The sequence below is a fragment of the Solanum pennellii genome, chromosome 6 (genome assembly GCF_001406875.1).
Source record: "Solanum pennellii chromosome 6, SPENNV200".
NCBI classification, from domain to species: domain Eukaryota; kingdom Viridiplantae; phylum Streptophyta; class Magnoliopsida; order Solanales; family Solanaceae; genus Solanum; species Solanum pennellii.
The window spans coordinates 13,718,401-13,726,834 of record NC_028642.1 but is presented as its reverse complement, the minus strand read 5'-3'; the positions used below and the strand labels follow the sequence as shown (position 1 = coordinate 13,726,834).

The 8,434-nt window shown below is 36.8% G+C and overlaps 1 pseudogene; it reads left to right on the top strand.

Annotated features, from left to right (window-relative positions):
• The first annotated feature begins 659 nt into the window (after positions 1 to 659).
• Positions 660 to 8,434, top strand: part of LOC107022123 — an 86,649-nt pseudogene continuing 78,874 nt past the window's right edge.

Here is an 8,434-nt window from a genome sequence, read left to right as displayed (position 1 = left end):
CTTGGCAATATTATTTTATGCAAATAGAATATACTTATGGTGTTCTTGTTCATCTAATCCTATTGTTGTGCTTATATGAAACATGAACACTCGAAGGAATACGGATCGAAGACTTGAGGAGGAAGTTGCTAATGCGGGAAATCCAACCTATGATGAGCAAGTTCCTCCACTTGAGGATAATGCTAATGTTGATCAAGCCCCGGCTAACCCTCCACCTATGACAGAGGCGGAGATGACGACTATTCTTACTCAAATGAACAGAGCCATGACTACTCAATCACAAGCGCAACGATTCAATCCAAAGTGATGACAGCCCAAGCCAATCGTGAGGTTGCACCTTGGGTTCATCAACAAGTTTCTACTATGGCTTCCCAACTAAGGGACTTCACTCTGATGAATCCTCCTACCTTCTATGGGTCTAAGGTTCATGAAGACCCGCAAGAATTTGTTGATGAGGTATACAAGATACTTTATGCTATGGTGGTGTCTACAAGATAAAAGGATTAGTTGGCCATGTACCAACTCAAGGATGTGGCCCAAGCATTGTATGTGCAATGGAGAAACAATAGACTGCTTCGAGGAGGGCCGGTGACTTGGGAGATCTTCAAGAAGGCATTTGTTGACCGGTTTTTACCTAGAGAGAGAGCGAAGCCAAAGTGATGGAATTCATTAACCTCCGCCAAGGGGGTATGAGTGGTCATGATTACCCCTTGAAGTTCATCGAATTGGCTAAATATGCTCCTTCCTTTGTCTCCGATCCTAGAGACGAGATGAGTCGATTTGTGAAAGGTGTATCAGATGAATTTCAAAAAGAATGTCAATTAGCGATTTTATATGGCAATATGAACATTTCCCGTCCTATGGTGCATGCTAGGAGGACGAATGAGGCTAGAGCAAAGAGGAAGTATAGGGATACAAAGAGGGCAAGGTCCTTTGAGGATGGAGGTACAAAGAATAGGCTTGAGATTCACGACAATCCTAGATTCAAGAAAAGATTCTCAAATCAAGTTCCATCCAATTTTCCTAAGGCTGGGGATGAAACGTCCCCTAGGATAAAAGTCCAAAAGGGGAAGGTTGGGAGTTCGTATATTGATAAACCATCTTTTAATGAATGTGGAAAGAAGCATTTTTGTTCTGGCCTCCTTGGGTCGAACAAATGCTTTGGTTGTGGGAAGGTTTGGCACAAGCTGAGAGATTGTCCTAATTCTAAGGGGCAGAAGAAGGTTGGACAGCCATGTGGTTCTAGTGATGATCCAATTAAGAAATGCTTTTATGCTCTTCATTCTTGGGGTGAGAAAGAGACCTCTCCCGACGTGGTGACCGGAATTTTAAAAATCATTACGCTTTATGTGTATGCTTTACTTTATCCGGGTGCTACTTGGTTTTTTTTTACACCACTACTAGCTAAAAAATTTTGATACTTTACCCGATATTTTGCATGAGCCTTTTCTAGTGCCTACTCCTGCGGGAGAGTTAGTTGTTGCTAAAAGATTCTATTGAAATTTTCCTATTTCATTGCCCAACAAAGTTTCTTATATTGATCTAGTTGAACTCGATATGTTATATTTTGATATTATATTGGGTATGGCTTGGTTGCATGCATGTTTTGCATCCATTGTTTGTAGGACAAGAGTGGTGAGGTTTACCTTCCCAAATGAACCCGCTGTTGAGTGGAAGAGGGGGAATTCTATTCCTAAAGGTCGCAAAATATCTTGTCTAAAAGCATATAAAATTATCTTAAAGGGTTGTCTCTATCACATAGTAAGATTCCAAGATTTAGATTCCAAAAGTACTCCTATTGAGTCGGTCCCCGTAGTGAGTTAATTTTTGGAGGTGTTTCCTAATGACCTTACGGTAATCCTCCAAAACGGTAAATTGATCGATTTGTTACCGGAAACGAATCCCATTTCAATCCCTCAATATTCGATGGCTCTGGTCGAATTGAAGGAGTTGAACGCTCAAGTCAAAGATTTGCTTGACAAAGGCTTTATAAGGCCTAGTATATCTCCATGGGGTTCTCCTGTGTTAGTTGTCAAAAAGAAAGATAGGTCTTTGAGAATGTGTATTGATTACCGCCAACTCAACAAGGTCACCATTAAAAATAAGTACCCTCTCCCTCTGATTGATGATCTATTTGACCAACTCCAAGTGGCAAGTTACTTTTCAAAGATAGACTTGAGGTTGGGGTATCATAAACGTAGGGTGACAGGGTAGGATATAACAAAGACGCTCTTTTGGACTAGGTATGGGTATTATGAGTTCTTGGTCATGTCTTTCGGTCTCACTAGTGCTCCAGCAGAATTTATCGACCTAATGAATAGAGTATTTCAAAATTACCAAGATTTGTTTGTCATTGTCTTCTTTGACGATATCTTTGTATAGTTGAAGAATGAGGATGATCATATTGGTCATTTGATAGTAGTATTTCAAACTCATAAAGAACATCAATTGTATAACAAATATAGTAAGTTTGAGTTTTGGTTGAGATCAGTGACTTTTCCTGGGAACATCATTTCTAGTGAGGGAATTGAAGTATCCCAAGCAAGACTGAAGTAGTGAAAAATTGGCCTAGACCATTGACTCTAACTGACATTAGGAGTTTCTTGGGTTTAGTGGGTTATAATCGCAGGTTCGTGGATGTTTTTGCATGCATTGCGTCTCTTGTGACTACTTTGATGCAAAAGAGTAAAAATTTTGAGTGGTCGGAGACATGTGAGAATAGCTTCTAATTGATGAAAGTTAGGCTTACTTCCGCTCTGATGTTTACCTTACAGTATGGTACAAAGGGTTTTGTGGTGTATTGCGACGCATCTCGAGTATGTTTGGGGTGTGTTCTTATGCAACACGGGAATATGATAGCTTATGCCTCTAGGAAACTAAAGGTACATGAGAGAAATTACCCCACTCATGACCTTGAATTAGCGCTGTGGTGTTTGCTTTTATAATTTGGAGGCATTACTTGTATGGGTTTCATGTTGATGTTTTTACCGATCATAAAAGTCTCCAATATATGTTTACCCAAAAGGAGCTCTGACAAAGAAGGTGGCTTGAGTTGTTGAAAGATAATGATATGAGTGTCCTTTATCATCCCGGTAAAGCTAATGTAGTTAAAGATGCCCTAAGTCATATGACTATGTGTAGTGTATCCCATATTGATTAAGCCAAAAAAGACCTAGAAAGGGAGGTACATAGGTTGTCTTGGTAGGGGGTGAGGCTGGAGTGTTCTCTAGAAGAGGGTGCCATAGTTCATCAGAATCTTGAGTCATCTTTAGCGGTTGAGGTGAATTCCAAACAACACCTTTATTTAGTCTTAATGGAGTTGAAAGAATAGGTTCTTGGCAAGTTTAATGAATCATTCTCCTTAGGGGGGGATAGTGTGTTAAGGTACCAAGGGAGACTATGTGTTCCCGATATGGATGGGTTAAGGGAATTGATCTTAGAAGTAGCACATTGGTCCAGCTACTCATTTCATCCGGGGTCGACGAAAATGTACCATGACCTAAGGGAAATAAGTTAGTGGAAAGGTCTAAAAAGGAACATAGCGGAATTTGTCGCTAAGTGTCCGAATTGCCAATAAGTAAAGGCCAAACATCTAAAGCTGGGAGGCTTACTACAAGAGATCCAAATTTCTACTTGGAAGTGGAAAGACATCAATATGGACTTCGTAGTAGTTTTACCTCGGACCCAAAAGTCATATAGGAGTACATAGGTAAGGGATGATCAACTATTTTACTCATAAGAGTACATAGGTAAGGGATTATCAACTATTTTACTCATCAATGTAAGCACCTATACTTTACCCTAACATGGGTATACACATGCTCATTTAATAGCCATACACCCTACATCACAACTAGAATAGGAAAGTAGGCATAATCTTCACATAGTGTCGTCATAAGCACTTGTTCATATATTCATCAATTTAACTTCACGGACATGGTCAACACATATGTAATGCAAATAAAGTAAACACCGCCACCATAAGTGGGCCATACCACACAATGCCATACAAGTCTTCATCAACATTACTATAATGAAATAGAGAAGTAAACGAGTAGAGGATTTCTTACCAATCCTTTAGACTTTGGTCATCATTGACAATTACTACTATTTTATCAATAAATCAAGTATAGGGAAGTATCTTAAGGTAACATAATCATACATGAAATTAAGCATAAGCCACTACAAGGTAACGTTACAACTTGTACAATACATTAGCATACTAGAAGGTAGAAGGACATAGACCATCAACAGTTTCACTTACATAGATTATAAGTCATATTCAATCAATATTTTCAATCAAAATCAGTAGATAATCATACACTTAATCTTATCGTAAATGTGCTTAAAGCTCTTCAAGATCAAGCTACTATTTTAGGCATTAAACTGTCTATTAAACGTAGAGTAGAGAGAATAGGCCATCTTATTGATTTTACCAAAGTATTAATAATCAATCATATTTTACCAATAAAGTACATACTAGGCAGTAGATAATGAAAACATAATCTAGACAAGACACTTCTACAATTTCCAATAAGATCGAATTCACTGTAAGCATGTTTCATATTAGAAATTCATGGAAGGTAAGTTTACATAGGTTAATCCTATTCAAACTATCATGAATTTACCCATATTAAATCCATTACACATAATTCATACTCTCATAACGTTATAGGTAGCAGCTATAGACAATTAATCATGATCAATTCATATAACAACTACCTAACGTAAGGATCACAAGTTACTACTTGGTAGACTACAAGAACCTAGATCAATTCAAATCAAGCCTTCTTTACTTTGATCATAAAACATTTATATCCACAATTCAACCATGGTATTAAGCTAAAATAGTAGCTACAAGTACAACAATTTAATCAAAATCCACTTTTTTAACCAATTTAGGACCCACACTTCAATGATCATAATGAAGACTAGGCTAGGCATGTTCAAACCTTCACGCATTGATTCACATGGATAATTCATCAATGATTCACCATCAATATACATACTAGACAGTAAACATAAACGTATTAAGATAATTGAATCGCAAATCGATATGCATAAGATCAAGATCATAAAGACATACATAGGCTAAAATCATGTTTGTGAAAGAGCATGGGTTCATAAACTTTGAAGAAGAACCCATGGCTAGAAAGAAAAAGAAGAACTTTGATCATAAACTTTCTTTGAAACTTTGAGATTAACACTCTAGATTAAAGGATAACTAGAGATTAAGTATCGCCATGCCTCTATCTACATTAAAATATCTAAAACATGATGATTCATCCACAGATATCCAAGTTCCATGCTGTTCTGGAGCTTCACGAACAATGGAGGTTCTAGATAGAATATTTTTGGAGGGAAAAGGTTTAATTACGTGGAGAGGATTTGGCATGGTTTCTTCACGTTTTTAATACCTTGTATACAGCCAAAATTTGCTCAATAAACCTATTAGAATCAGGTTAGGATGTGGGGTGAATTTCCTATTAAACTCTTAAATAAAACAGTGCGTAGGCACCAGTTTACAGACCACCATCGATGGAGCAATCGACTGGCCGTAGGTCAGTCTACAGACTATCCTTTGGCTTCCGTCGACTAGTCCTTTGCAAAATTTTGGGTTGAAACCTTCCCAATCTAAGTACAAATCGATGGTACCTCACCAACTGGCCGTTGGTTGACCAACTGGCCGTCGTTTTATCCATCGATTGACACTACTAAGGCAGTGTCTCGACCATCCTTGGGTCCTTCTTGTGGGGCTTTGCGGGGACCTTTACAAGTCGTACCCAGACGTTTACAACATAAATAAAAATATTAAAAAGTTGAATACCTTCCACATAAGTTTCACCCAAAACAAACACCTTCAACTCGTCCAAACAGGCTAGGCCCCATCAAGACACACATCTTTCGAACTCCTTGGACATTCTTGGACGTTTGACCTCCAACCTTCTCAAAAATACATATACCATCTTTAACAATAATTATAACTCATTTTAATACATAATAAGATCATGACACAGTATATAAATAAGCATGGACACATGAGACACATAGGTGACTAGTCGTCGAACGTTTTGGTCGTCCTTTGATATTCGACTCCAAATCACTTCAAAATTTACACACTTCCTCTAAAACATATTTATAAGTAAGGTTATTTTTTATTTTTGATGTTCAAAAGTTAAGTTTTGTATGAGTTTAAACTTTATAAGAGGTGTTGTGGGATTTTGAAGTATGAGACCTTGAAGATTCTTGGTAAGGGCCTTAACAAGAGTTGATGAGTATAGGCTAAAGAGCTAATCCAAAATAGAATCCCTGGTAAATTATAGTTCCTTAAGATTTTTTTGATTTTCTTTAGATGAGTTTACCTTAAGTGGAGGAGAATGAGTTTAGTAGGAGGGTAGTCGATATCTGATCTTTTCCATCTATCTTACTCAATATTGAGATAAGAATTCTTAGTAGTATCGCTATGTTTAGAGTCTTGCATATTACTATGAGTTGCTTTTATCCTTATAATGATGAGTGCCTTTGATGGTTTATTGTTTTGCATGCTCTTTCTGATATCATAGTTTCATGAGTAGATTGATAGTTAATCTATATTTCTCATGTCAATGTGTAGCTAATGATATTTGCTTAATTGCTTAAAAGTTTTTATGTCATGTGCCAATGTCTGATTTGAAAGTTATTACATGTTGAGTTTGAAATAATGTGATGAGCATCTCTAATGTTGGAGAAGATAGTTCTCCACAAATGAAATGAAAATGATGAAGTATGTGTGCTCTTTGAATTATAGAATTTATTCCAAATTGATTATGTTTCTTAAAGTGTTTAATGAAATGAAGTTTGTGTTCCTTGTGAGTTTTGTGCATTCACTATGAATGTTATGACCTTTATTATATGTGTGGTAAATTGCTAGTTGGATCGTCGAAGTCCTCGAAAGTGTTTAGAGTCATTGGAGGAAGAATGTTGTTCCAAGTGGGGGAGTATTGTTACATCATCAAAACAAACTTAGTTGAACTAGATCTTCACAAGTGTTTCATAAGTTAATAATGATGTATTTTAACATTAGAAGTCAGTTAGTGAAGTTTGGGAGTCAAACTTCAAGGGATAACCAAGACGTTCAGACAATAACCTTGTGTGTACTAGTGTGTCCTTGTATGTTGTATGTATTTTTATGTAATTTATGGAGACTTAAACTTGTAAAAACACTTTTAATAGGTACAAAGAAGTATACAGGAACGAAAAGACCAGGTACTACTTCCCAAGGATCGCCCTAGGGGTCCACGAAGGGACCCCACCTTTGGCAAAGTAAGCTGTCGATCGGTAGCAAGCATTTGTGCTAGCAGGCAACACGTGCGCGTCACAAACTTGGTCCAGCTTAGGCAAAAATTCTTTTTCCACGTCGCAGACTCGCCTATTATAAAAATTATTTTGAAAAACGTTCTGGTAGCAGCTCCGCGTTACTAACTTGTTCCCCGATGATAACTCTGAAAATTTAAGTGATGTTTGACTTGTATAAAATGGTCTTTATAATTTGGGGGTGTTTTGCGTATTTTGAGGGGGGTGGTAATACTGATTTTAGCTCATTATACACCCATTACCCCATAAAAAACCACAAGACCTCAATTAGAAATAAAAAATTCCGAAAACCCTAAAAAGGTCTTTTCTTCCAAAACCCTCTAAAGCCTCCATTGAAGGTCAAGGTCATGCCGCTTGGGCTATGGATGCATAAAAATTTTCTTCACCAAATCTCGTGGGATTCTTCATATTAAGGTATGGCAGTTCATCCTTGACTCTTCTCTAATAAAAGGAACCCCTCAAAGAGATTCAAAAAGCGTTTTCAAAATCCCACTTCTTTATTCTTTGACTCTAAGTATGGGTCTTCGCATGAAAATGTTCTAATGATTCATATGATTTGTTCTTAGTATTAAGTGATGACTTTAATGACAAAACCTCAATGAAACAATATTTGTACTTTTATCAACTATTAAGCTTATGAAATGAGTTTAATGAGCATGACTTGGAAATGATGAAGTTGTGTTTTGTGATGGATGTATTGTGTTTTGGCTACTACCCTAAGGGCTAATTTATGATGAATTACGGGATAAATTATGAATAGATGGTGAAATCTTGGATGAAGGGTAAGTTGGCTATATTGTTTAATCCTTATTGGTAAAAGCTCTTGAGTGATATGGTTGACCTTTGGTGGCGTTGTTTATTTGAAATTCATGATTATATTGTATAGATGTGTGTATTTTGAAAGTGTCCTTGAAGGCATATAACGTTAAGTGAAATGATGTTTATGATGTTTTAAGCATCATATGTCTTAGAAGATTGGAATGTGCATCTTGATGATAGTTTGTCTAAGTGAAAAATACGTTCATGTTAAGCATGATAGTGTGTAAAATGTGATGATTGAAAGTATATATATATATATATA